General features: G+C 37.2%; 1 long non-coding RNA gene across 1 annotated transcript in view; it reads right to left on the bottom strand.

Moving 5' to 3' along the window:
• LOC113601543 (uncharacterized) overlaps positions 1–17,107 on the bottom strand; it is a 49,559-nt gene extending 32,452 nt beyond the window's left edge. Inside the window, exon 1 of the long non-coding RNA XR_003422834.2 lies at positions 15,621–17,107. This is a non-coding gene — a long non-coding RNA (uncharacterized LOC113601543). The remainder of the gene's footprint in view (positions 1–15,620) is intronic.
• Between the last annotated feature and the right edge of the window lie 804 nt (positions 17,108–17,911).

The following is a 17,911-nucleotide window of genomic DNA, read 5'->3' as shown; positions in this document are numbered from 1 at the left end:
TACAAACAAATAAACTGCCCTTTTATTAGAAAGATTCCTCATGTTCATACATAACCTGAATATTTCAAGAAGTCATATTTGTCAAATGCCTAAATACTTCCCACTTCATACTTTGTGCTTAGTTCTTTTATTTTTTTTTAAGTATTTATTTATTTTGAGAGAGAGACAGAAACAGCACAAATTGGGAAGGGGCAGAGAGAAAGGGGAAGAGAAAGAATCCCAAGCAGGCTCTGTGCTGACAGCCCAGAGCCAGATGTGGGGCACGAACCATGGAACCACGAGATCATGACCTAGCCAAAATCAAGGGTCAGATGCTCAATCGACAGAGCCACCCAGATGCCCCCTTAGTTCTTTTAAAAGAAGGAAATAAATTAGTATACATATTTCAGAGTGGGAAAAGTGAGTGGCTATTTTTAACCATATCTGTCTTTATAGCAAAAAAATTAGTATTTAGTAAATGTTAATGTTTAAAAAATATTTCCAGCATTATACTATAAAATTACCATTTTACAGAAGATATAAAGCATCCACTTACTAATGGAAACATTATTATGGCATTCTTATTTTATATCATGAGCCTCTCTATGGATTTGGTCAGAGCAGATGAGCCCTGGAAGTAAAATACTCATACATGGATTAAATAACAAAATGTTACACCCTCTTAGGGACTAAATAGATCTATAAGGAATAACTTTTTAATAATAATTCTGGGAGTCTTAAAATACAAGCCCTTTCTCTAACAATCTTGTCAAATACTTAAAAAGCATTTGGTTCTGAAGAAAGCACCAGTTTTAGATAATATTTCATAATCAAGCAGAACTAGACATAGAGTTCCTTGTGGTTAAGCAGATATTGTTAGTATATGTACTCTCACATACAGTCCTTAACCAGAATCCAACTATCTTCTCTCCATTAAAAAAAATGTTTCTAATTTTTCATCTATGAGATCTCTAAATCTCAGTTTTTCTAATGATTCTTCTGTCATTAACTACCTCTTTTTCCTGTATGCCTAACACCCTTTTCATACATTTCTGCATAAAACATTTCAAAATTTTGCTCAAGGAAACATTTCACAAGTTTCTCCTTAAGGGAAGATGGCAGCAGAATAGGAGGGCCCTAGGCTCACCTTGTCCCACGAATACAACTAGATAACTATCAAATCATCCTAAATATCTCAGAAATTGACCTGAAGACTGGCAGAACAAACTCCACAACTAAAGGCAGAGAAGAGGCCACACTGAAGAAGGTAGGAAGTACAGAGACATGGTGTGGGAGAGAAATGGAGAGTGCCACTGCAGTGGGGAGGGAGCCTCAGACGAACACACAGGGGAGTGCATGGGGAAAACAAATCCCCATAGATATTGTCTTGGAAAGCTAGACAGATTGAATTTTGTGAGTTCTTGTCACCAGCAGGGCTTAAAGATTGTAGTTCCTAAAGGTCAGCAGGCTTGGCTTGAGGAGAGCCCAGAGGCATTGGTGCTCCTCTTGGAGAAAAGGCAAGGCAAACAGCCCCTGGATACACAACTTAGAAATAGTGACCTGAAGAACACCTGAGTGGCAAGGTTATTTGCTCATCTTGGAGTGTGTGCCAGAGAGGCAGCATTCATAGAGAGATCCTTCTGAGAGCAAAGGAACTAGCAGGCACCATTTCCCTCACCTGTCCCTCAGCATAACCACAGGGCCACCTACAGGAACCAGCACAGCACTCACACTTACTACTTCACTTGCTTACACTAAGACCAAACACCCCCATGCTCTTTTGGAACCTTCCTTTGAAACCAGTCACACTTGCCTCAGTCCCAACACAGTGGGACCCTCCCCCAGAAGACAGGCCCTACCAACACTGTGTCTCCCATCCTGAGAGTTTTGTGGAGCCTCAGTTTCCACAGCATGGCAACAGGTCTCATTTTATAAGCAGACAAGAGCACACCTAGTTAAAATGCACCACAGTCAGGCCAGGAACCCATCACTGTTCACAGCAGGTAAGGAGAACCTCTGCAAATGACCAGCCCAAAGGATAAAGCAGCTAGGACACAAAAGCAGAGCACATGCAGTACACATTGGAGACATTCCTGGAAGTGCCAAGCCCTAGGGAATAAGGGACAATACGTAGCAAGACACTACAGGACCTCTTCTTCATGAGGCCGTTACTCTCAAGAACAGGCAATATAGCTGACTCTCCTAACACAGAGAAACAGACACAGAGATTTAGACAAAATGAGAACATAGAGAAATTTATCCTAAATGAAAGAAAAGGACAAGGCCATAGCCAGAGTCTAAGTGAAACAGATATAAGTAACATGCCTGATGGAGTACTTAAAGCAATAATCATAAAGATACTCAATAGACTTGAGAAAAGAGTGGGAGACATCAGTGAGGTAAAAAAGAACCAGAGATGAAGAGTGCAGTAAAAACATGCTTAATGCAATGAACAGCAGGCTGGAAGAAGCAGAGGAACAAATTAATGACCTAGAAAACAGAGTAATGGAAAGCAATCAAGCTGAACAAAAGAGAGAAAAAATAATCATGCAAAATGAGAACAGACTTAGGGAACTTAGTGACTCCATCAAACATAACAACATTCATATTATAGGAGTCCCAGAAGAAGAAAAGAGAAAAGGGAGAAGAAAATTTATTTGAAGAAATCATAGCAAGAAACCTCCTTAATCTGGGAAAAAAACAGATATCCAGATCCAGGAGGAACAGAGAACCTCCAAAAAAATCAACAAAAGCAGATCCACACCAAGACATATTGTAATTAAAATGGGAAAATATAGTGATAAAGAAAAAAACCTTTTTAAGCAGCAAGACAAAAGAAGACAGTAACATACAAGGGTAATCCCATAACTTTATCAGGGGATTTTTCAGCAGCAACTTTCCAAGCCAGAAGAGACTGGCATAATACATTCAAAGTGTTGAAAAATGAAAAAAAATCTGTAGCCTATAATACTCTATCCAGCAAAGCTATCATTCAGAATAGGAGAGATCAAGAGTTTCCCAAACAAACAAAACTAAAGGAGTTCATGACTACTAAACCAGCCCTACAAGAAACATTTAAAAGGACACTTTGAGTGGAAAGGAAAGTTCAAAAGTGACAGTATGAAGGTGGGAAACACAAATACAGTAGAAATAAATATTTCTTTAAAAAAATGAGTCAACAAACTCACAGAATAAAAAGGTGTAATATGACACCTTATATACCTAAAATGTGGGAAGGAAAAGAGTAAAGAATTGGCTCAAACTTAAATGACCATCAACTTACTACAAACTGCTATATATAGATGTTATATAACCACAAATAAAAAGCCACCAATAAATATGCAAAGAATAAAGAGAAAGAAATTCAAATATATCATTAAAGAAATCCAGCAAACCATGAAAGAGAGAAAGATAGGAGATGATCCGTGAAAAATACTCAGAAACAACCACAAAATAAGTAATCAAATGTCAATAAATACATATCTATGAATAATTACTATGAATGCAAATAGACTAAATATTCCAATTAAAAGACCTAGGGTAACAAAATGGATTAAAAACAAAAAGACCCATCAATATGCTGCCTACAAGAGACTCATTTTAGACCTAAATACACCTGTAGATTAAAAGTGAGGGGATAGAAATACATCATGCAAGTGGATGTCAAAAGAGAGCTGGAGTAGCAATACTTATACCTGACAAACTAGACTTTAAAACAAAGACTATAACAAGAGACAAAGAAGGACACTACATAATAATAAAGGGCATAATCCAACAAGAAGATTTAACAATTGTAAATATTTATGCACCCAAAATGGAGTATCCAAATACATAAACTATTAACAAACAAAAGGAACTAGAAATGATAATACAATAATAATAGAAGACTTTAATACTCCACTTACATCAATGGACAGATCATCTAAATGAAAAATCAACTGGGAAACAATGGCTTTGAATGACACACTGGACCAAATGGATTTAACAGATATATTCAGAACATTCCACCCTAAAAGAGTAGAATACACATTCTTTTCAAGTGCACATATTAGGTCATTAAAATTACAAATCACATATTAGGTCATTTAAAAAAAGCCTCAACAAATTCAAGAAGATAAAAGTCATGCCATGCATCTTTTCTGACCACAATGCTATGAAACTCAACCACAAGTCAACCACAAGAAAAAATCTGGAAAGACCACACATATATAGAGATTAAATAACATGCTACTAAACAATGAATGGGTCAACCAGGAAATAAAAGAAGAAATAAAAAAGCACATGGAAACAAATGAAAATGAAAACACAATGGTGCAAAACCTTTGGGATGCAGCAAAAGCAGGTCTAAGAGGGAAATTTATAGCAATACAGGTCTACATGAAGAAGCAAGAATAATATCAAATAAACAATTTAATCTTACACATAAAGGAGTTAGAAAAAATACAACAAACAAAACCTAAAACCAGCAGAAGTAAGCAAATAATAAAGATTAGAGCAGAAATAAATGATACAGAAACTAAAAAATAATAGAACAGATCAATGAAATCAGGAACTGGTTCTTTGAAAAAAATAATAAAATTGATAAAACTTTAGCCAGACTTTTAAAGAAAAGGACCCAAATAAATAAAATCAGAAATGAAAGAGGGGAAATAACAATCAACACAACAAATATACAAAGGATTATGAGAGAATATATGAAAAATGAAAAACTATATGCCAAAAAATTGGACAACCTAGAAGAAATGGGTAAATTCCTAGAAACATATAACCTCTCAAAACTGAAACAGGAAGAAATAGAAATTTTGAAGAGACTAAGAACAAACAAAGAAATTGAATCAGTTATCAATAAACTTCCCACAAAGTCCAGGACCAGATGGCTTCACAGGCAAATTCAACCAAACATTTAAAGAAGATTTAATACCTATTCTTAAACTATTCCAAAAAATAAAAGAGGAAGAAAATCTTCCAGATGCATTTTATGAGGCCAGCATCATCCTGAGACCAAGACCAGATAAAGACACCACAAAATAAAAGAACTATAGGCCAATATCTCTGATGAATATCAATGCAAGAATCCTCCATAAAATACTAGCAGAACAAAGCCAACAATACATTAAAAAAATCATTCACAATCAAGTGGGATTTATCCCTGGGATGCAAATGTAGCTCACAAATCAATATGATACATCATATCAATAAGAGAAAGAATAAAGACTACATGATCACTTCAATAGACACAGAAAAAGCATTTGGCAAGTACAACATCCATTCATGATAAAAACCCTCAACAAAGTAGGACACAGCTAACATCATCCTTAATGAGGAAACACTGAGAGCCTTTCTCCAAAGGTCAGGAATAAGACCAGGATGTCCACTCTCACCACATTTATTCAACATAATACTAGAAGTCCTAGCCACAGCAATTAGACAACAAAAAGAAATATAAGACATCCAAACTGGTAAGGAAGAAGTAAAACTTTCACTATTTACAGATGACATGATACTATATATAGAAAACCTGAAAGACTACCAAAAAAATGCTAGAACTGATTGATGAATTCAGTAAAATAGCATAGAAAATCAATCAACAGAAATCTGTTGCATTTCTATATATCAATAATGAAACAGCAAAAAAAAAGAGAGAGAGAGAGAGAGAGAAATTAAGAAAACAATATAATTTACAAGTGCACCAAAAGGAACAAGATACCTAGGAATAAACCTACCCAAAGAGCTGAAAGACTTGTACTCTGAAAACTATAAAACACTGATGAAAGATACTGAAGATGACACAAAGAAATGCAAAGACATCCATGTTCATGGATTGGAAGAATAAATATTGTTAAAATGCTTATTACCCGAAGCAATCTATACATTTAATGCAATCTCTATCAAAATACCAACAGCATTTTTCAGAGTCAGGATACACAATCCTAAAATTTGTACGGAACCACAAAAGACCCTGAATAGCCAAAGTAATCTTCAAAAAGAAAAGAAAAGCTGGGGGCATCACAATTCCAGACTCCAAGTTATATTACAAAGCTGTAGTAATCAAAATAGTATAGTTCTGACTGGGACAAAAACAGACATATAGATTACTCTTCAACAAAGCAAGAAAGAATACCCAATGGGAAAAAGATATATAGTCTCTTCAACAAATGGTATAGGGAAAACTGGACAGCTACATGCAAAAGAATGAAACTGGACCACTTTCTTATACCATACACAAAAATAAACTCAAATTGGATTAAAGACCATCATTTTTCTGCTCAAAAGACATCTTCTTAATAAAGCCATTTCTATATATACCCTATATAAAATAGTACCTCCCCCACTACACCTGCTCTTTTCTGTAGCCTTTACCATATCAACTGTTCCATGTTTTCTAAGATTACTTATCAACCTTACAGTTGCTCCATGTCAGAAATTTTGGAGTCATCCTTGACTCTTCTCTTTTTCTCACATCTTATACCCAATTCAAAATCAAATCCCCTGGGTTCTAATTTTACAATACATCAAATTCCAAGTATTTCTCATTATGTTTGCTATTACCACTCAGATCTGAGCCACCATCACTCTTCAATTGGATTACCTTCATAATCTACTAACAAGTCTCCCTGCTTCCATCATTACTTGCGCCCTCTCCAATGAACACATAATCTGTTCTTTACCCATCAGTATAATTATATTTCTCTACTTAAATCAAGTGATTTCTCACCTTGCTTAAAGTAAAATCCAAAGTTCTTATATAGGCTACAAGACCCTCCATAATATGGCCCCTCAACATCTCTGATTTCACATTCTAATGCTTTTCTTCATGCTTGTTTTATTGCAGCCACACTAGCCTTCTTTTTTTAATGTTTATTTTTGAGAGAGAGAGAGAGAGTGAGTGGAGGAGAGACAGAGAGAGAGGGAGACACAGAATCCAAAGCAGGCTCCAGGCTCTGAGATGACAGCACAGAGCCCAACATGGGTCTTGAACTCACAAATCATGAGATCATGACCTAAGCCAAAGTCAGATGCTTAACTGACTGAGCCACCCAGGTGCCCCACCACACTAGCCTTCTTGATGTATAAAAGATCCTGAATAGTCAAAGTAATGTTGAAAAAGAAAACCAAAGCAAGAGGCATCACAATCCCAGACTTTAGCCTCTACTACAAAGCTGTAATCATCAAGACAATATGGTATTGGCAGAGTAACAGACACACAGACCATTGAAATAGAATAGGGAATCTAGAATTGGACCCACAAATGTATGGCCAACTAATCTTTGACAAAGCAGGAAAGACTACCCAATGGAAAAAAGACAGTCTCTTTAGCAAATGGTGCTGGGCGAACTGGACAGCAACATGCAGAAGAATGAAACTGGACCACTTTCTTACATCATACACAAAAATAAACTCAAAATGGATAAAAGACCTAAATGTGAGACAGGAAACCGTCAGATCCCTAGAGGAGAAAACAGGCAACAACCTCTTTGACCTCTTTGCAGCAATTTCTTGCTTGACACGTCTCCAAAGCCAAGGGAATTAAAAAGCAAAAATGAACTACTGGGACCTCATCAAGATAAAAAGCTTCTGCACTGCAAAGGAAACAATCAGTCAAACTAAAAGGTAACTGACAGTATGGGAAAAGATATTTGCAAATGACATATCAGATAAAGGATTAGTATCCAAAATCTATAAAGAACTTACCAAACTCAACACCTGAAAAACAAATAGTCCAGTGAAGAAATGGACAGAAGACATGAATAGACACTTTTCCAAAGAAGACATCCAGATGGACAACAGACACATCAAATGATGCTCAAAGTCACTCATCATCAGGGAAATACAAATCAAAACCACACTGAGATAGCACCTCATACACACCAATCAGAGTGGCTAAAATTAACAACTCAGGAAACAACAGATGTTGGCGAGGATGTGGAGACACAGAAATCCTCTTGCACTGTTGGTGGGAATGCAAACTGGTGCAGTCACTCTGGAAAACAGTATGGAGGTTCCTCAAAAAATTAAAAATAGAACTACCCTACAGCCCAGCAATAGCACTACTAGGAATTTATCCAAAGGATATAGGGGTGCTGATTCACAGGGGTACATGTACCCCAATGTTTATAGCAGCACTTTCAACAATAGCCAAACTATGGAAAGAGTCTAAATTTCCATCAACTGATGAATGGATAAAGAAGACGTGGTTTATATATACAGTGGAATACTACTTGGCAATGAGAATGAAATTATGCCATTTGGAGCAACGCGGATGGAACTGGTGAGTATTATGCTAAATGAAATAAGTCAGTCAGAGAAAGACAGATATCATGTTTTCACTCATATGTGGAACTTGAGAAACTTAACAGAAGACCATGGGGGAAGGGAAGGGGGAAAAAGTAGTTACAAACAGAAAGAGAGGGAGGCAAACCATAAGAGACTCTTAAATACAGAAAAACTGAGGGTTGATGGGGGGAGGGGAAAATGGGTGATGGGCATTGAGGAGGGCACTTATTGGGATGACCACTGGGTGTTTGTTGTATGTAAGCGATGAATCATGGGAATCTACCCCAAAACCAAGAGCACACTGTACACACTGTACACACTGTAAGCCAACTTGACAATAAATTATATTTTAAAAAATAAAAATAAAACATATCAAGCATGCTCCCACTTCTGGGTCTTCATGCTTGTTCTGCCTGCAGTGCTCACACCCCAGATATCCACATGTCTTGCACCCTCTTCCATCATGTTTCTGCTCAGAAGACATCTTCTTAATAAAGCCATTTCTGTATATACCCTATATAAAATAGTACCACCCATTATTTCAAACTCTTGTTATTCTGCTTTATTTTTCTTTGTAACACTTATGAAGAAAAAAGAAACACTGTATGCTAAATTTCTGTCTTTTCCTTCCAGAATGAAGGCTCCTCAAGAGCAAGGGCTTTGTGTTGCTTGATTCTGTATCTCCAGCAGCAAGAAGAAATCCTGCCACAATATAGGTATTCACTAAATATTTGCTATAAATGAAAAACTTCTACCTGTCCTTCAAGACCTCTTTTCCAGAGACTTCCCTGATCTTCTCAATAACAAAGAACTTTCTTATCTCTCCAGACTCCCAAAGAATTGTTTTGCATCTCTTCCATAAACCTATTATCTCTTTTCACTGTTTGATGGTATCCTATTTGCATTTGATTCCCTGCCACCTGGCGTAACATCATTTAACAAATATTCAATGAATTAATGAATGGATGACTTGATAAAAGGCCTGTATTATAAATACACATTTTGGGTAAATAGAATAAATCCTCCCCTCTCTCCCATCCTCATACTTCTGCTCTTATTTTTTTTCCAACCATGCCAACCTGAACCCTGAAACTTACTATTACCCTCTCCTTTGCCCATGCCTTCCTACAATCACATTTTCTTACTCTTACCTCTAAGTAATCCCAGATTAGTGATCTCAGAAACTTAAAGGACAAATAGAAAACTTCTAAAGCACAAATAGAAAATTTAAAGCAGCACTGAAGTTAAAGATCTAATAGTAACCTTTACCCCATGCTTTCTCTAGGGAGACAATATTCAAAAGGAAATATATCACCAATATATCATCAATAAAACAAAAGACAGCGGGTATCATGGGTGGTTATGCTCCCAGTAGTAGTATTTCTTAAGACATTCTTAGAAGGCTTCATAATAAAAGAGATTTAAAACACAACAAACGTTCAGTTTCATGCACTTTCAACTGCATTATCAGCACTCCCTTCATTACCAAAAATTATTATTAAAACCCATGACACATCACGAGCAGCAGGCAGAAAATCATGAGGCCAGTGCCTCTGAGGATCAGAGTTGCAGGGACAAACATCACAGTTGTCAAGCAGTTATCCACAAATGAGACATTTGTCAAGTGGGAATTGATCACCCCTTTTTTTAATACAAAGAGAGATTACAGAACTGTGGAATATTAAAGCAAGCAGCCCAAGAGACAAACTGACTTGCCTAAGGTCACTCAACAAATGGCCAAACCAGAATTTGATTCATACTTGAACTCAATTTCTAATTCCTCATAATGCATGTTTTCTACTAACCAGAGTCTCTGTAGGGAAGATTATCCATGCACATGCACACATGCAAATTCTATTCATATTAAGGTGTGTTTCCTTTTTTCCTTATGGTAATAACAAGAATTAAAAGCTCTTTGATTATAAAGTAAACTTCAATTTTTCCTTCTTGACAGGTTTTCAGGTATTCCTCTAAAAGTATTTAAAAGTACTACTCAAGTTGTTCTTAGTTGTCTAGAGTGGTTTATGCTGCCATTAGCTTCTATAGCACCATCATTAGAAAAATGGGCTGTACTTCTTCTTAAACCTCCACATGCAGCCAAAATTGGGTTGCTTTAAAGGGCAAGATGTCAAAAGCAGATAAAGCCTTTGTACTATAATGAGCATAATGATGAATAATGGTACTTATGTGCAATAAATGATGCCCTGCCCATAAACAGCCTTTCCACCCAGATACTCTATTTAATTCAATAATATATTCCAGGTAATTTGTGGAACTAGATGAGAAATTACCTCAACCAAGAAGACTAACTGTGGAATTTACTAAAACATACCATGTTGAAAATAATTAATGGAAGCAGAGTTTGCAGAAGTAAAATTATGGCATTAAAAAACCCCATTACATGAATTCTTCTTCCAAGTGGCCTGCCTCATAGCAGCTGTAGAAATAAGGGCATTGTGGCAATAAAATGATGTTGGTAATAAAAGACATGCTAATAATATCCATGTGCCATAGTATTCAGTGCTTTTGTGTTTGTTTTAGGAAAAGAGACAATAATCAATATAGTAGCCTATCTGGACTACTTCAAAATCCAGCTGATTCCCTTACTAACTATATTCCATAGAACAAACAGACAAATGTAAATCCTATCACATCATTCCTCTTATCAAACTATGTTATGGTTTCCCACCAAAATCTGAATAATCCAAAATCCTTGCCATGCCCTATAAGACTGTAACAGGACCTATCTTAGGCCTACCTCTCTGACATTGTCTCCTACTACTCTCCCCCCTCTACTATACCATGTTAGTTATACTTGCTATATTGACAGTTCTCAGATACTCTAAACTATCCCTGCTCAGAACTTCTGTTCTTTCCACAGAACTAATTTTTGCATAGATTGCTTCTTTACCACATTCAAGTATCTACATATGTATCACCTCCAACTTCTGTTTCCAGCAATGCAGCAAACTAGGTATCTTGAAAAAACGCCTCCCCAGTAGAGCTAAAAATGCTAGATAATATATTTTAAATATTTTAATGCACATTATTTCAATGTATTATTTTTATATTATTATGTATTAATTTGTAACAATAGATACTATATTTATAATAGTTAACTGATGGTAAATTACCTCACCAGAATGGTAGATAATATATTTTTAAATATTTTTAATGCATAGTTTAATGGAAAAGTTTTTTCAATCCCAGAAACCAAAATGTTAAGCAAAAACATTAATCTCAAGAGGTAAGAGAACACTGGAAACAGTATTTTGTAATTAATGTTTTTGCTTAAACATTTTGGTTTCTGGTGTTGAAAAAAACTTCTCCCATGGGGAGTTCTATAATATGAAAGCACCATATGGTTATCCCATGAGAGGCAAAATGTTCTGACTTTTTTTAAAGACCAAGCCTGTATTTATTAATTCTTTACATCAAGTATCTTCCTCATCAACAAATTTTTAACTGGAGTTTTACAGCCATGTTAACACAAATAATTTAGGCATCATTTAAAGCTTTATTATTTTCATTGTTCATTTTAATTTTTTCTATATATTTTTAACATGTGCTGTTTTTTAATGTTTTATTATTATTTATGCCAAATAGAAAACTATAGGAAATGTACCAGATATTGATATGCTCACTACTGAGATTAAATCTCTATTAATATATTGCTTCTATTTAAAATTCTCTTTAGATTATCTTTATTTTCAAAGAAACAAAACACTACAAATACGAGTACAGTCCCACTTTCCACCCCTATCTACCTAGAAATAACACCCCACTTAAAATGAGTATTAACAAACTTATACATGTTTTGTTCTTCTTTTGAGTAAACTTGCTAAATGTTTGGTACCATATCTATACTCAACCTTTTTTTTTTTTTAACCTACAAGTTTTTGAGATTTGTACACATTGACACATTCAAATCTAGTTCATTCATTTCATTCTTATGCTTCCCATTGGACCAAACTACAACGTATTTTTTCATGTACAAATATCTTTGTACATGCCTCCTTGAACAAGAGTTTCTCCCTGATAAGCAAGCCCCAGTAGTAGAAACGTTGAGTTACAGAGAACGTGCATTGTCAATTTTATTTGCTAGTTCTAAATTGCCTTCCAAAATTATACCCATTGCCCTCCCTCCAGTCCTGCATTAGTGTTCTTATTTCTCCACATTATCACTAACAGTTGATATTAGCAAAATTAATAAATATGAAAATATGAAATGTTATATCTTTGTTTTAATTAACATTTTCTAATTCCTAAACAGGCTGGACATCTTTACATATATTTATTGGACATCTTTCTTCCTCTCTGAATTTACTATTATATCTTTTGGCAATATTTCTTTTGCTATTTTCAATTTCTAAAAGCATTTTATATATTCTGGACATAGATATTTCATTGGTAATATGAGTTGCAGCTGTTTTCTCTGTGACTTGCGTGTTCATTTTTTTTTTTTTTTACGTTTTATCATACAGAAGTTTTTTGTCTTAATGTAGGAAAATGTATAAATATTTTCCTGTTTGCTCTTTGCATTTAAGAATTATCTACTAATGGCATAAAGAATAACTCCTATTTTTTTATTAAAAGTTTTAGAGCTTCTTTTGGTATTTATTTAAAAAAATTTTTTTAATGTTTGTTTATTTATTTTTGAGAGAGTGTGAGCAGGGGAGGTGCAAAGAGAAAGAAAGACACAGAATCTGAAGAGGCTCCAGGCTCTGAGCTGTCAGCACAGAGCCCGATGTGGGGCTCGAACTCACAAGCCGTGAGAGCATGACCTGAGCCAAAGTCAGATGCTTAACCAGCTGAGCCACCCAGAGGTCCCTGGTATTTAGATTTTTAACCTCACTGGAATGTATTTTTGTGAATGATGTGGTATGGAAATCTAAATTTATCTTGTACTGTAACATAGCCAGTATCTTCAGAAGTATTTGTTAAATAGTTCATCCTTTCCTATGGATTTTATCAGCTCTCAAATATAAAGCTCCCAAATATACATTGGTCTGATTTCAGTCTCTCTATTCTCTAGTAGTCTATTTGTCTATCTGCCCAAGTACCTCACGGTTTTAAACAATACATTTTCATATTACTGCCTAGGATCTGATAAAATGACTCATTGACCTTTTGTTGTTTTCTTCCTAGTCACTAAGGCTAATAGACTTTTGTACCCTGCCCCTTACATCAGTCAAAGGCTTCAGGCTGCCCCCTGGATGAGAGGGCAAAACTTCCGGGGCATTTCTGGGTAAGGTGGCTCCGTAAGCCTAAAGGCAATTCTCTGAAGTGTGTAGTCATAAGCCATTAGCAGCAAATACTTACAGCAGTGGAAAGATGGGTGAATAGTAGAAGGGATCTGGGTAGGTTTCTGGTACTGGGTCTCAAAAGTAAATAGACGGCACATTCAAATTGGGATAATTTATTTATTTAAAAAAAAATTTTTTTTTAACGTTTATTTATTTTTGAGACAGAGAGAAAGCATGAATGGGGGAGGGTCAGAGAGAGGGAGACACAGAATCTGAAACAGGCTCCAGGCTCTGAGCTGTCAGCACAGAGCCCGACGCGGGGCTCGAACTCACGGACCACAAGATCATGACCTGAGCCGAAGTCGGCCACTTAACCAACTGAGCCACCCAGGCACCCCTCAAATTGGGATAATTTAAAGACAGCGTATTTGCAAAGAGACTATAAATGTGTGTTTAGGGTTAGGAAAACTACAAGGGATAGAGGTGTTACTATTTCAAAAACTGGGTGGGGGTGAGGGGGGGCAGAGGGTAATGGCATAAAGCAGTTACTGGAACCATGAAAGTTTCATGAAGAGAAAGTTGCTTTGAGAGAAGTAATGACCTTCATCAGCCCAGAATGACTACTAGTGGGGAAGGGAGGGAGGTTTAGGAAAATAAATACCCCAATTTCATTCTCTTTCCTCCCTCTGACCTCCTGCTGGACTCTCCATTTGCTAAGCTCAATGGGAAGCCAGAGGAAGTTTTTAATACACTGCATATAGAACAACCCCCTGGAGGAGAGCTCAATGGGAAGGATGGAAATGAATGCGGACATTGTTTTCCATAAAGGCAAATAAAAGATGTTTCAGACAAACAAATGTCACCTTCTCTGAGCAATCTTTTCAACCATGCTATCTAAAATAATGTGCCTCTGGGGTGCCTGGCTGGCTTGGTTAGGTTTCCAACTCTTGATTTAGGCTCAGGTCATGATCTCACAGTTCGTGGGGATGCTGGGCTCTGTGCTGAAAGCATGGAGCCTACTTGGGATTCTCTGTCTCCCTCTCTCTCTGCCCCTCCCCTGCTCACCTGCATGTGCTCTCTCTCTCTCTCAAAATAAACTAGAAACTAAATTAATTAATTAAGGTGCCTCCAACCTCTGTCCTTTGTCACTACCCCAACCCCCTACTCAGCTATCTGCCTTCAAAGTACTTATATTTACATGAAATTATATTAAAAATTTCCACAATAATGAAAAGGCAAACCCAAGATAGCTGGGCAAAGTACAAAAATAAATAATTCACCAAACAAAAGTATAAATGTTTAACCACATTAATAATCAAATAAACAAAACGCATTTTAAAATACATAATTTTTTACCTATCAAATTGACATATATTTTTTTAAATTTTTTTTATGTTTATTTTTTGAGAGAGAGAGAGAGAGAGAGAGCAAATCCCGGAAGAGCAGCAGAGAGAGGGAGACACAGAATCTGAAGCAGGCACCAGGCTCTGAGCTGTCAGCAAACAGCCTGAGGCGGGGCTTGAACTCACAAACCATGAGATCGTGACCTGAGCTGAAGCCCGACGCTTAACCGACTGAGCCACCCAGGTGCCCGGACAAATATTTAATACAGCAATTTCCAATGATACGGTTTGAGGAAAATACCTAAGGCCGGAGTATAAAATTGGTGAAATATTTCTCAAGAGTAATTTGAGAATTTCTATCAAAAAATTTTAAGATGTTGTTTTACCCAGGCATTCCTCTCTTAGGAATGTACTGTGGGAAATAATTCAATATGTTCCCAAAGATGACAGTTATTTACAATGGCTAAAAACTGCCAACAATCTATCTGTCCAATAACAGGAAATAGTTTATCGATGTTTCCCAAAATGTGTTCCTTAGAGCACTAGTGTCATAAGATTCTGCTTGAGAAAGAGTTCCACAGTAATTAAATGTGGGAATTCCCTTGGAATGAAAGGCAAAATTTACAAGCCAGGCTCACGTGACATAAAAGCTAAGCGACTACGTGGGTTCATAGTGAGTTCAAAATTCTAAATTTCGTCTTATTAGCCCTGAGTGCCAACCATCAGAACTAACAGAAGCAGGTCCACTATGAAGGCGTTTAGCCCTCCACAAAAGTACCTTGTGGTCAGGTGGAGGGGTAACCGCCCCCCCTCCGCTACAGCCACAGCGATCTCCGACTTCCGTGCTTTGCGCTCTCCCGACTAGAGCCTAGCCAGCCGAAGGACACCACACCACGCAGGCGCAGGAGCAGGCGCAGGCGCAGCGAGCAGCCAGTAGCGAGGCCAAGCCACGCCCCCTGCCCTGCAGCACCGTTACGCCTGGGCGGGGATTTGACAGCAACTTTCAGTCATCGCACTACAGATGGTAGTGTGCCCTTTCGGCTCTTCAGCGCAGCACGCACACTGAAAGTCTGACTGGTGAGTTCTGATGTCTGCAATACGGGGCAAAGTTAACTAATTGGTTCACTAATTAAACGGATTGATTATCATTTTAACTGAAATTCATTTTTATGTTTTACATGAGATAATTCATTGTGTCGTTTGTTACCCATTTAGAATTTTAAAAGAACGAACGTTTATTATCTCACAGTTTCTGTGGGTCAGGAATCTGGGCACAGCTTAGCTGGATGGCTCGGACTCAAAGTCAGTCATGAAATTGCAGGCAGGCTGTCAGCTAGGTCTGGGTTCACTTGACCCCGGAAGGTTCAGTTTGGAAGCTTACTCCTGTCATTGGCATGATGCAGTTCTTCGCCAGCTGTTGGCTGAAGGCCTCCTTCTGTTCCTATCCATAGGACATACCCAATATGGCAGGCAGCTTCTCTCAGAGTAAGCCAGAAAGAGTGCAAGAGCCTAAGAAAGAAGCCACAATCTTTTTGTAACCTAATCTCAGAAGTGACGTCTCATCACTTTTGCCATATTCTGTTAGAATCCAGGCACTAGGTGCAGCTCACACTCAAAGAGAGGGGGTTACACACAGGCAGAACACCAGGAGGTGGGGATCACTGGGGCCCTTTAGCTGCTGCCTGTTACAGTCATTAACATGAAAGCCCTTGAAATTCCTAAGCGACTAAGACTTGCTAAGTAGCCCCTTCTCTAATCACAACGGAGATCTAACAGAAGGGTGGAGGAAGGGGCCACAAAGAGATACTGAATTTGTGAAATAGATGGGTAGATACCTAACATCGGTTTTTTTCCAATTTAGTTTGGTGAAGATTTTCACTGACTGGAGGAGGTTCTTGGGGCCCCGGGGAAGGAAAATGGGAGTGGATGGGTACGGACAGGAAAGGTAAAGGGTGGAGAAAAGAGAAAAGGTCTCAGAAACAATTTTGTCAAGGGCTAATTCAGCTTTATCACAGCAGTGTCACTTCAACCCATTCTGGGCTCATTTCTGGTGCAAATAATCTAGGCCTCTTGTGACTCATCTGCTTCCTCCTGCTTTTATGTACATTTTTTGCCATGTCTTGCTCCTTTGTACCTTGAGAAAAGTCAGAAAGGAACGAAAAGCTGGCAATATTCAAAGCAATCCAGTATTTTATTGCACTTAATCTCCAGAGTGAAAGAATAACGTTCTCCACTCTTGTTTCCAATGCCTATGTAGTTACACAGATAATTGGATAAGTTAATGGGGAAACTCTAAATAATTGCACAAGTCAGCACAATCAATTGAGGAATTAAAAAAAATTGTTTCGACCTTAAATCCCTCAAATGTGGGACCTCAGTCAATTTATTTGTCAATAAATTGGTACCCCCTCTTTCTCAACATTTGTGGGAATACTGTTTTTCCTCCTGAATTGACACAAACGATCTCATCCTTCCACCTACAATTTACTCAGTGAGATATATGAAAGTGGGGTCTATTTTTGGCTCCCTAGCAAAGCTGCTAAAGGGTATAATCTTTTTCTCTGCCCTGCCTGGGATGGACTAGGTGCCATAGGAGGTCTTTTCTATTTCTAATTTTTACAACACCTTTCAGCAAACAGCAGGTAAACAATTTTAATACAAGGCCATTTTCATTATGTGTCTGCTAGAGAATATGTCCCTGCATTAAAATAAACAGTAATAATATAAAAAAAGTTTGCTCATACAATAATAGCAACCTTCCTAAATTACAGTGATTGTGCCACCCAGCAGTATAATACAAAATGTGGTTTTTATCCCAAAAGACACAGAATTTATTATTTTCCACCTACCTGGCATTTTAGAGCACTTGGAACCAGGTTTCTGAAAGAACAATTCAGTACATTAGCTCTCAAATACAAAAAATATATTTTCAGCATTGAAATGACTCATTTAAAGCAGCACTTCAACAAAATGCTGTCCACCCTGCCCTGGTAATTATGTCACGTCTGGTGTATACTAATTTACACAGTGTATTGTTTTCCTGCGTAATTAAGGCTATTAAGCCGAATT

The sequence above is a fragment of the Acinonyx jubatus genome, chromosome B3 (genome assembly GCF_027475565.1).
Source record: "Acinonyx jubatus isolate Ajub_Pintada_27869175 chromosome B3, VMU_Ajub_asm_v1.0, whole genome shotgun sequence".
Lineage (NCBI taxonomy): Eukaryota > Metazoa > Chordata > Mammalia > Carnivora > Felidae > Acinonyx > Acinonyx jubatus.
This window is presented reverse-complemented; position numbering and strand designations above follow the sequence as displayed.